A 12,527-nucleotide genomic window follows, 5' to 3' on the forward strand; every position below is an offset into this window, starting at 1 on the left:
AATCAAAGACCTGTTTCCCATTCTATCCCCTGGTAACGCGGGTCCACTCCCTGGAATGTAGACACTCACCGTTGAGTGACTCGGTGTGAAGGAGCCGCAGAGGTGGAAGACCACAGTCAGGATCTGATTGAAGTCAGGCCAGGCGTGCTGGCGCAGACTTGGAAGGGGCAGCAGGAGCACAGGGTCAAGGTCATCATTGGTGACATAGGGATTTCAAGGTCACCCTGGGCGGCAAGGGGCCCTCCCTGCCTCAGACACTCGCTGTGAACATTACTGTGTTAGGAGTAAACATGTTTATTTCTACAGAATTTTCCACAGCTCCCCTCACCCCAGCTGTTCTTTACTGGGAACAGTTTGCAGTGCCAAATACAGCTGGGCTGCAGTTCCACGCTGGGCCAGCAGGTGGCGACAGAATCCCGTCAGCTCCGATCTAAGCACACACAAGGGGCTGATGCTGGGAGGTGAGGGTCCTTCAGGCAGGTGAGTCCTGAGATGGCTATGTCCTAGCGGCTGCCCGTCTTCAGGGATGATGTACAGATGTTTTCATCTGGAAAAGTGAGGTCAGCCAGGCCTTCCATTGCTGATGCACCTGGCAGGGTACAGAGCAGCCTCAATCAATCTCACAGCCCCAGAGCCCATCGCCGGCCAGCCCAGGAGTCCACAGCTCTGGCTCTTACCCGCTCCTCTTGTCCCTTTCTCCGAGCTGATCGTTGGCTTCCTGCTTCCAGGCCTGATTCCTCCAGCCAGTGTCCAGTGTCCAGGACAAACAGAAAACAAAGAGTGTCACAGAGCCCCAGCCACACTGGGTCAGACTTAGCCAAGCTTCTGGTGATCAGCCTCCTGCCATGACGTTTTTTGTGCCTGCTGGTGACCCACCTCCCTCTCGGGGCCTGAGGACCTCACAGCACCAGGGCAGGGGCCTGGGGAGAGCAGGAGAGGAGCCCACCTAGAGGGCCTCGGAGTTGAGACCCGGGGAAGAAGGAGGGGAGGCAGGAGGGTGCAGAGGAGAGGGGGAATAAAGAGGAGGATGAGAAGAGGAAGGGGCGAGGTCAAAGGTCAGGGGGCGGAAGAGACAGAGAAATAAATGGGAGACAGGTTTGTTGACACGGGTTTGTTATTCAAGTAGCAAGATCCAAATTTTTGTCCCAGTACCCACACTACCGCAGGTGCCTGTACGGAACCCTGGTGCTGGGCCTTCCCAGACTTCCTGGCTGGCCAGACTCACCAAATCAGCAGGTTGCAAGTTCAGTGAGAGACATTGTCTCAAAAATTAAGGTGCAAAGCAATAGGACAGCAGATGTTGATGTCCTACCTCCACACACATCCTCACAGGTGAGCACACCATATGCACACGTGCACATACAAAATAAACATGTTTTAAATGGGTAACATCTAAGGCTGACCTCTGTCCTACACCGTGCACGCACACCACACACACACATACACACACACACACACGCACACATACCAGGAGACGATAGGGAGACAGTGCAAGGAAGAGAGGAAGACCAGAAGGAGGACTGCAGGAGTATGAGGGACAGGAGGGACCAGTGAGGGACACCCAGAAAGGGAGTGTGTGTGTGTGTGTGAGTGTGATCAGCACCACGGATCAGAATAGATATGAGGAGAGGAGAGACTGAATAGCGGAGACAAGAAAGAGGGCCTGAATGCTCAAGGAAGATAAACAGCAGAAATGCTGAGGGAGACAGACAGAGGCAGCTTCTAAGTTTCCATGAGGAAAGGAGAAACATCAGGGGAGGAGGTGATCTTACAGCGCTGCTGGGAGAGCCTGGGTTGTAAAGAAAATGGAAGAAGGGGAAAAGTGATGGGGAACAGAACAAAACAAGATTCCAGACAGAACAGTGGGAGCATGAGGGCAAGGGCAGAAAAGAACAGGACAGAGACCCTAGAAAGGGGGGATGGGCAGCCTAGGGTGGGGGAGGAGGTAGGGATAGAGAACAGGGCCAGGAGGGCAGGGCAGGGCTGGTAGAGGAGGTGGGGAGCGGAGTGGACTGAGCACTCTCCACCATGGTCCTTAAGTCTGCACGTGGGGAGGGCCCAGCAGGACAGCAAGCCCTGGGTGTCCTGCCCCACGTCCTCTGAGACCAGGACTGGGCTAGCAGGAGAGAGGGAAGAGTCCGGAGAGAGGAGAAAAGGTGGGGGCAGGGCAGGGCAGGTGGAGCAGGAAGTGGGAACAGCAGTTGTGGTGGAGAATGAGCCGGGGGCTTGGCTCTGCCTTTAATCCTAGCACTCAGGAGGCAGAGGAGGCAGGACTCTGAGTTCCAGGCCAACTTCATTTACAACTTCATTTATAGGGTAAGTTTGAGGATAGCCCTGGCTACACAGAGAAACCCTCTCTTAAAGAATCAGAAGGAAGAGGAGGGGGAGGGGAGGAGGAGAGATGGAGAGATTAGAGTATGTGTAAGGCACAAAGAAAAGGGAGAGGGGTAAAGAAAAGTGTGAAGGCGCCAAAGGAGATGAGAGGGAGAAGGAGGGGCAGGAGGTGAGGGAGAAGGAGGGAGGAAGAGATGGGCAGAGAGGGAAGCAGGGGCTGGGAGGCGATGGTGGAGGAGACGGTTGTGGAGTAGAGTGAGCTGGGAGGAGAGAGAAGGACAAAGCAGGAAGAGGAGGAGATGGTGGGAAGGGAAATGATGAAGAGAGGGACAAGGAGAGGAACAGGGCAGAAGAGTTGTAAACAGAAGCAAGGAAGAAGATGGGGGAAGGGAGGTAGAAGGGGGGCAAGAAAAAGAAATAGAGATGATAAGGGGAAGGAAGAAGAGAAGATACAGGAGAAGAAGGAAGAAGAAGGAATGGAGGAGGAGGAGGAAACAGGATGGAGGAGGGACTGAGGGGCAGGGGAGATGGAGGGAAGGATGAAGGGGTACAGATGAGATTAAGGAGAGAAAGAATAGATGGGTAGAGGAGGGCAAACAAAAGGAGGAATAGATAAGAAAGGAGAGGAAGGGAGAGAAGAGGGAGACAGGAAAGGAGAAAACGAGTTGGGGGAGAGGAAGCAGAGGAGGAGATAGAGGAGGAATGAAGGAAGAGAAGGGGATAGAAGAGGAGGGGAAGAAGGCAGTCAGGAAGAGAGTCATGGGGAACAAGGGGGATAGTTGAAATAAATGAGAGGAAGAGGAAGGGGTAGAAAAGATAAAGGAGGAGCAGGAGAGGGAATAGAGGGGCTGAGGAGAAGGTTATGGAGGTGATGAAGAAGGAGAAAGCAAAGGGGAGGGGAGGGGATAGAGCAGTTAAAGGAGGGAAGGGAAAAGAGGAGAGGAGATGGAGTAGGAATAGGAGAAAGAAGCAGAAACAATGGAAAACAAGAGAAGGAAGGACAGCTGGAGATATTGGATGAGACACTGTAGAGGAAACCAAGGAAAGATGGAGGGGGAGGGGGAGACAGGAGATAGAGGATGTGTGGAAGACCACGGGAATGCATGTGGAGGGGTAGAAGAGGAATGAGAGAGGGATGAAGATGGATAGTATTCAAAGAAGTGAAGGAGAGGCAGGGAGAAGGAGAATTGAGCAACAGAAGGGAAAGGAGTTGAATTAATGATGGAGAAGAGAAAAGGAAGAATAAAAGATGGGTAGGAAGGCAGGAGAGGATTTCTGGAAGAAGAAAAAGAGGGAAAGAAAACTACTAAAGGCTGATACTGAGGGGCTGTACAGGAGTAAAGATAAAGGGGAAACTGTTGAGGAGGTGAGTGGGCAAGGGGAAGTGAGCGCAGGAAGAGACAAAATGGGAGAGACCGAGTGGTGGACAGAACTAAGAGAAAGGAGGGAGGAAATGAGAATTGGAAGGAAGAAGAGCAAGAGAAACAGGATGGGAGAACTGGAGCTGCAGAAAAAAAAGATGAGGGAAAGAAGGAAGAGAGGACGAGGAAGTGAAGGAAGAGGGCACAGGGAAAGGAAGATGAATAGAGAAAGGAGCTGAGCTGAAGACAAAGGATTTGGAAGTGGAGGAGGGCAAGTAGGATGGAGAAGAGAGGCAGACAGGGCAAGAAGATGGAGAAAGATTAATGGAGATTAAGGGAAGGTGGGAGAAGAGTGGGAGAGAGGAGATGCAGGAAGAGGGTGAGGTGAGAAGGTGGAGGGACTTAGACACCAGAGAAGTAGAAGGAAGGGTGAACGAGATCAAAGGAAGGAGACAAGGGAGGAGGAGGAGGACGGTAGGAGACGGCAAGGTGTTGAGGAATAAATGAGGAAAGAGAAGAGGCAGAGGAAGGAAAGGAAGAGTACGGAGCAGGAGAGGACAGGAGGAGAAAGACAAAAGAGAAAGAGGGCAAGGGAGGGGAGATGGAGCCATGGGGGGGGGGGGGAGCTAGAAAGGAGATGGTGACGGGAAGACAGGATGAAAAGAAGGAGCAGGGAGAATGTAAGGGAAAGAGAGGGACCAGTAAAGGAGGGAGGAAGGGGGAGGACAGAGAGGGGAAGAGGTGGGGCGGGGAGAAGATGGAAGAAAAAGATGGCTACGAGGAGGGAGGGTGAACAGCAAGGAGGTAGAGGAAGAAGAGGAAGATCAGGGGTGGAAAAGATGGAGAAGGAAGAAGCAGGAGGAAGAGGGGAGCAGGAGGAGGAAGTGGAGACAGCTGGAGGGTGGGAGGAGGAAAGACGGCTCAGGCCGTGGGGGACAGAACATGGGGAGCCCGAGAGGAAGTGGGGAGAGGAGATTGGGTGGAGCGAGGGCTGTGAATAAGGAGAGGAGAAGGAGGAGAGGGTGGTAAGGAAGAGGATGCAGGAAAAACCAGAAACGAAAGATTGAAGGAGAGGAGAAGGAGGAGAGGGCAGTAAATGAAAAGGCAGGAGATGGGGGAGAGGAAGCAAAGGACAGAAGCGGGAAGGAGAATAAGAAGATGAAACGAGAAGGGGGTGGAGGAGCAAGGAGGGAAAGGAAATGGAAGAGATGGAGGAGGAGGAGGAAGATGGAAGGAGGGGAGATGTGGGGGAGGTGGACGATGGGCGGAGGGGGGAACAGGGCACTGTAGAAGGATGGGAAGGATTAAGAGGAGTTGGAAATAGAGGAGGAGATGGAAGAGAAAATGAGAGGAAAAGAAACAGGAAGTAGGAGAAAGATGAAGAAGGAGAATATGGAGGAGGAAATAGAGAATGGCGACGATGGAGGAGATGAACAAAGAGGAGATACAAGAGGAAGATATGGAGGATTCGGATATAAAGAAGAGGAAACAGGAGGAAGAATGGCAGGAAAAATAGGAGCTGGGGAGAAAAGAGGTGAGGGTGAAGAGAAGGACGAGGTGGAGGAGAAGAGAGAGCAGTAGGGAGGACAAGAAGAGTAGGAAAAGAGAAGAAGATAAAGGAGGAAGAGAAGGTAGAAGAAGATGAAGAGGACGGAAGAGGACGACGAGGCGAGGGTGGGAGGGCGGCGGGGGCTGAGGTAGAGGGTGGGGTAGGAAGGAGAGGAGGGAAAGGAAGAGAAGCAGGGTAGGGAAGACACGAAGGAGAAAGACTAGAGAGCCACATGAGTGAGCTGCGGTGAGACGGAGTAGAGAGAGATGAAGAGCAGAGAGTGAAGAGACGCAGGCGGAGGTGTAGATGAAGACGGTGATGAAGGGAAAGGAGACAGGCTGGAGGGGCAGGGCGATGAGGTGAAAGAGGAAAAGATGGAGGAGACCGGAGAGGAGGTGATGAGAAGAAGGAGGACAGGAGGATACTGAAAAAGATGGAGAGGGAGATGGAGTGTGACAGGAGTGAGCAGATTGTGGAGTTAGGGACGAGGGGAGGCTGGGGAGAAAGATGGACGAAGAAGAGCTAGAGGAGAAAGAGGAAAAGGAGGAAAAGGAGACGGAAGGGGACGGAGACAGACGGAGAAGATGGAGGTGAAGGAGCAGTAGGAGACAAGGTGAAGGAGGAGGAGGTAGAAAGATAGAAAGAAGGAAGAAATGGTGAAAATGGGTGGAGGAGGAGGGGCTGAGCTAGGGGAAGAACAAGAGACACTGAGGAAATGGAGGAGGAGAAGGAGATGGCAGAGAAGGAGAAAATGGAAGAGGAAGAGGAGCTGAGAAAGAGAAGATCGAGCAGGAAGCAGGTATTGAGGAGGAGGCAATGGGGGAGGAGGAAGAGGAGGAGGGAGAAGTAGGTAGGAAGAGAAGTAGAAGGATGAAATTGAGAAAGATGGCAGAGGGAACGATGGAGAAGAAAAAGAGGTGGAGGAGGAAAGATATGGATGGAAAGAAAGGAAGAAGAGATGAAGGAGGAAAAGAGGAGTAGATGGAGAAGTAAAGGAATATAGAAGAGTAGGAGGAGACAGGAAAAAGGAGATGAAGTCTAGGAGTTGAGGAGGAGGAGGAAGTAGGCAGGAAGAGGAAATGTAGAAGGAAGAACAAGATAGAGGAGAAAGGTATGAAGGGTGAGGAAGAAGAATGAAATAGGACAATGATGAGAAGAAAATAGAGGAGAAAAAGAGGAGAAGGGGAGGAGAAGGAAGATAGAGGAAGAAAAGATGGAAGAGAAGAAGGAAGACAAAGGAAGGAGGAGAGGATAAAGGTGGCAGAAGAGAAAATGGAAGACATAAAGGAGGAAGAAGAGTAGATAGAGGTAGAAGAAAACAGGGAGGAAGAGAAGAAGGTGGAGAAAGATGAGGTGAAAAAGAGGAAGAAGAGATGAGGGAAGAGATGGAGGCGAAGGAGGAAACAGATGGAGAGGGAGGGGGACAGGAGGATGAGATGATGGAGATACAAGCGGAGCAAGAGAGGGAAAAGAAGGAAGCAGAGGAAGAGATAGAGCAGGAGGGGAATGAAGAGGACGAGGTAGAACAGGAGAAGAGATGAAGCAGGAGGGAGGAGGAAGGAAGAGGAGGAGGGAGGAGGAAGGAAGAGGAGGAGGGAGGAAGAGGAGGAGGGAGGAGGAAGGAAGAGGAGGAGGGAGGAGGGAGGAAGAGGAGGAGGGAGGAGGAAGGAAGAGGAGGAGGGAGAAAGAGAAGGAGGGAGGAGGAAGGAAGAGGAGGAGGGAGGAGGAAGGAAGAGGAGGAGGGAGGAGGGAGGAAGAGGAGGAGGGAGGAAGAGGAGGAGGGAGGAGGAAGGAAGAGGAGGAGGGAGGAGGGAGGAAGAGGAGGAGGGAGGAAGAGGAGGAGGGAGGAGGAAGGAAGAGGAGGAGGGAGGAGGGAGGAAGAGGAGGAGGGAGGAGGAAGGAAGAGGAGGAGGGAGAAAGAGAAGGAGGGAGGAGGAAGGAAGAGGAGGAGGGAGGAGGAAGGAAGAGGAGGAGGGAGGAGGGAGGAAGAGGAGGAGGGAGGAGACAAGAGGAGGGAGAAGAAAGAAGATGAAGGCAGAAGAAGAGAAGAAAGAAGGGATGGAGAAGGAAAGGAGAAAGAAGAGATGAAAAAGGAAAGAACAAAGACTGAGGAAGTGAGGGAAAGGAAGAGAACGTGAGTAGAGGAGGGAAGAAGAGAAGAAGGGCGAAGAGAAGGAGGAGGAAGAGGAAAGAGGATGTGAAAGGGAGGAGGTGAAGGAGAGAAAGAGACAGGGAATGAGAGGGAGGAGACAATTAGGAGGGAAAGAGATGACAGAAGGAGGAAATGAGAGAAAAAGGAAAATGACAAGATGATGAAAGGGAGGGTATGGAAGAGGAGGAGATGGAGGGGGAGAAGGAAGTAGAGGGGTGGGGACAGGAGGAGGAATGGAAGTCAGCCGGCAGAAGGAAGAGACGGAAGGAAAAGAGAAGGGTGAATCAGGAGGGGAGAATAAAGGAGAAAGAAAGAAATGAGGACGAGGTTAGAAGAGAAGGAAAGGGGGACTATGGAGGAGGAAGGCAGAAAAAGAAAATGCAGATCTAGGACTAAGAAGAAGAGAAGGGAGAGGAGAAAAGAGATGGAAAAGATGGAGAAAGAAATATGGAGAAGGAAAAGGAGACGGAAAGGAAATCAGAGGACGAGGAGAGAGGACATGTGGAAGGGTGTGATGGGGAGGAGGAAGAAAGGAAGAGTGCGTAAGATATGAGGAAGATATGCTGGAGGAAGAGGAGAAGGAAGACATGGAGGGAATGGAGGAAGAAACAAGAAACGAGGGAGGAAGAGAAGGAGAATATGAAAGAGGGCAAGGAAAGACAAGGCGGGAGAGGAGGAAGCAGAGGATGTAATAGGGGCAGAGGGGGAGGGAAAGGGGCAGGTGAGGCTCTGAGGGAGGAAAACAGTGGAAGATAAAGAGAAGAAAAAAGGAAGAGGAGTCAGAGGAAGAAGAGGAGAAGGTGAAGGAGCAGAAAGAAGATGGGGGGCGCTGGAGAGATGGCTCAGAGGTTAAGAGCACTGACTGCTCTTCTGAAGGTCCTGAGTTCAAATCCCAGCAACCACATGGTGGCTCACAACCTTCTGTAATGAGATCTGACTCTCTCTTCTGGTATGTTTGAAGACAGCTACAGTGTACCTACATATAATAATAAGTAAATCTTAAAAGAAAGAAGATGGGGGTGGAGAGGATGAAGAAGTGTGGGTGGAGGAAGAAGAGGAGGAGATGCAGGAAAAGAAGATGGAGGAGGAGAAGGAGGGGCAAAAGAACATGGGGAGAGGGAAAGAGAAAGAGAGGGAGAGAGGGAGGAGGCAGGGGAAGAGGAGGAAGACAAGGGAGAAGAGGCAGAGAATGGAGGGAGAAGAAATGAAAGAGGAGAGAGGGAGGCAGAGGAGATGGAGGAGGAAGAAAGGGGAAGGAGATAAAAGTACAGGAGGAGAAGGAAATAGGAAGGAAGAGGAGAAAGATGGAGAAGAGGAAAAGAGGAAGTTGGAGCAGGAAAAGGAGGAAGGGAAGAGGTGGAGGAGAGAGGGGAGGAAGAGGGGGAGGAAGAGGAGGTGAAGGAGGGGAGGAGGAGGAGGGGGAGGAGGCATGGCTGGCCTGTGGGGAGGCTGCAGTGTCTGTGATGACAGGGTACCCACACATCAGGGACTGTGCTGAATGCGAGGCCCTTCGTGTAGCCATGTCATGTGGGCAGAGATGGGAAGAGGTCAAGGGAAGATGGCACGTGACAGAGCGATAGAGGCACAGATGGAGAATCATGGGGGGTGGAGGGCCTCAGGGAAGTAACCCAGGCCAGCTGTGGGGGCCACTCCTTCTTTCCACCAGCCTGTTTCTGCATCAGTTCCTGGAAGGGAGTGCTGGTCCCTGCTTAGCCCTGAAGCCCATTGGCCCATCCTCACCCTCACCGTGCTCCCAGAGGACCCCTCACCCCTCTGCCTGAAATAGTTGCCGCTTCCCCTGGAGAGGAGGAGCTAGATAGCCAAGAGAGGCTTAGGGGTGGGTGGCTTGGCACACAGGTGGTGCTCAATCGGTGCCCCTTCCCTTTCCGGGGTGAGGGGAGCCAGTAGGAAGCAGAGGACAGAAGGGGAAGAGAAGGAAGTGTTTATAAAAAGCTCAGCACACAGCTGGTGCCCAATGTATGCCCATATTCCCCAGGCAGAGAGAAGCAGAGGCTGGCAGAGACCTGTGTCAGTGAAGAATGGGGGACAAGAGAGAGAATGCTACCAGAACTGTGTTCAATAAATGTGTCCTTTGTCTTGGATGAGAGTGGAGAAAACAGTGGGGGGGGGGAGGAAAGGGGAGGGGGGAGGAAAGGGGAGGAGGGAGGAAGGGGGAGGAGGGGGAGGGCGAAGATGTGATGAGGTAAAGAAGTTAGTGGAGTCCCTGGTATACAGTAGGGGCTCAAGGTGTGTTCATTCCTTCTCCCAGGAGGGGAGAAAGGGGAGGAGACAAATAAGAGATGGTGTGGGGGAGTGGGGGTGTGGGGATGGGCAAGGGTGGGGGATGGGGGTGGGAGCAGGCTCAGGAGGAGAGGAGTCTGGAGTCTGGGACCCATTACCCAGCAGGTGCTTACAAGATTTCTAGTGAGGAGGGGCCTAGCATCCCAGAAGGGGAGAAAGGACCACAGTAGAGGGACAGCAGAGCTAGGACAGGAAGTGCAGAGGCAGCACACAGAAAAGGGTGGCCAAACACCCAGGGTAACCAGAAGAGTGACAGAGCCCTGGGGCTCACTCAGGCAGGGACGGGAGGCTGGAGGTTGTAAATGCCCCAGGCCTGGTCCCTAGGGTCACTCCCCTGCCTAGGGCAGAGCAGAGAGCCACTGGCCCCTCTGAAGGAGGCGGAGTCAGGAACCCCCAGCTGTCAGGGTAGGAGACAAGGGTTCATTGTCCTGGTGCTGGCACAGCCTGGCTCGAGGGGGAGGGGAGCCTGGGCTGCGGGAGTAGGCGCTGCCTGGCCTCTGCCTCCCATGACCTGTTGTCCTTCATCTGGGCTGACTTGCTCTCTGCCTCTCTGGCCTTGAGTCCCTGATTTCCACCCCCATGTCCTGTTCTGTAGGGCAGGAGGGGATGCCCCAGATGCCAGGACTGAGCCCTTCAACCAGGATTGGGGCTGGGCGTGGGCGGCGGGGGGGGGGGAGAGGAGGAAGGAAAGACGGAGGCAGAGAAGGGGGGAGCCAGGACAGAACCAGCTTTATTCAGGAAGAACACAGGGCGCAGGCCCCAGCAGAGAGGGAGGAAGAGAGACCCGAAAACAGAAAATGCGAAAATGTGGTGGAAGGGTGGGGAACAAGCAGGCAGAGATAGAGAGGGGGGAATCAAAGAGAGACAGAGAGATGGAGAGAGAAAGCGACAAAGGCAGAGACAAGAGAGAGACAAAGACAGATATGGAAAGAGAAACGCAAAGAGAAGGAAAATCAGATCAAGAGGCAGACAGACACACGGAAGAACACCAGAGACAGGAAAAATAGGCTGAGACAGAGATGGAGAAAGGCAGAGAGGTGAAGGGGGCTAGAAAATCGGCGAGAAAGATGGAGAGACACAAAGGCAGAGAGAGAGAAACAGATGGCATGAGGCAGAGAGAGAAAGAGACAGGGGAAATCAGATACACCCACACAGAGAGACAGAGACACACACAGACACACAGACAGACAGACACAGAGAAATACAACAGACACACACACACACACACACAGATATGAAAGGAGATAGAGGCAGAAAGATGGAGATGAAGAGACAGAGTGTGAGGCAGGAGCCCAGTTAGGAGAGGCAAAGAGACAGGTGGAGACACCGGGCGCCTGTGGGCCCCAGCGCGGCAGGACCGTCTCACCTGGCCTTGGTATCTGCGCCCCCAACCCTAGCCAAAGCCCTGCAATTTAAGGGGCATCCCAGGGGCGGGCCCTGCCCCTTTCCACACCTTATCTGGCCAGACCCGGGCCTTGCAGCTAAATCGAGCCTCAGCTGTCAGCACCAGCAGCGACAGCTGCACAGGCGGCTGTGCCACAACCTCCCTCTTCATGGCCTGTGCCCCAGGCCCCTGGGGGTCAGCATGGAGGCCCCCACCCACAGCAGTGAAGCCTCGTGAACCCCTAGCTTCAGGACAGGCCTTGTCAGGCATGTTAGGGCCAAGGGTGCTCCCAGGAGTGAGGTGTCAGTGGGGGCACAAAGTCTGCACTAAAGGCGAACAGGCGGCATTGACTCCCGTCCCTCCACAGGCTCGTTTAGGACCTTATTTGGTCACAGTGGAGGGTGCACCTGGGCTGTCACAGGCTGCACCACTCAGGCCAAGAATAGAAACACTCGGAGTCCTGCCAGTTGTCCTCTACCCGGGACTAGACAGGGACAGGTGGGGCAGGGGTGAAGGTGGACAGGGTGGGCGGGGAGGAGGGAGATAGAGGCATAGGGAAGGTGAGAGGCCCACCCAGAGACCCAGAGGGTCTTCAGAGCCGTGGAAAGGGATGGGGAAGTGGGGTGTGGTGGAATACACCTGTGATCCCAGCACTTGGGTGGCTGAGGCCGAAGGATCATGGCTAGTTTGGGATCTGCCCTGTTTATGTCCTTCACATGATGGCAGCGCCTTGAATCCTTTTACTAGCGTGGTATTGGGGTGTGGCTTGCGTCCCCAGATGAATTAATTACTAGGGTAGATCCTGGTCACAGTGGGGTCATGCCCCAAGCTGGGCCCCTCCTCTCCTATAATCCCCAAATGGGTCTCCTGGGTCCCTGTTGCCCAGGCCTGCCCCATCAGCTGAGGGCAATCTCTCTGCTTGCTTCCCACAGGCCGCGGGCCTCAAAGGCAGGTCTGGCCATGTCCTTCCCCTCTCTGTGACTCTGGTGCTATTACCTGGGTCACTCAGGGTGCTCCTGTCTGGGCCCTCCCCCTGGCTCCAGTCCCTTTCCACTCTGCCCTATATACACAGACCTGTCAGTCAGCACATCCCCAAATAACTGCTGGTGACAGAGGAGCCGCAGCACTCTGGGCACATCAGCGACTTCCGAGTCTGGCCTTCTCTTGCTTTTCAGGGCCCTGTGACCTCACCCAACCGCCCACCACACCCAGGAGCCTTGCTCCCGAGGGAGCTGATTATAGCCAGTCCTGCCTGCTGCCCAGCTCCCCAGCACCTGGGAAGTCAAGGGGTGTGGTCACAGGCTGCTGGACCCATGGTCATCTTTGGGGACTGCTTTAGCTTATATTCTGATTTTGGAAGGCGACATGTTGAGTTTTCGTTTCTGTCTCCCTGTGGGTTCTGGCCTTTGACTGAGAGCGATCCCAGGAGCTGAGCCCAGGCACAGA

Source organism: Apodemus sylvaticus, chromosome 1 (assembly GCF_947179515.1).
Source record: "Apodemus sylvaticus chromosome 1, mApoSyl1.1, whole genome shotgun sequence".
Lineage (NCBI taxonomy): Eukaryota > Metazoa > Chordata > Mammalia > Rodentia > Muridae > Apodemus > Apodemus sylvaticus.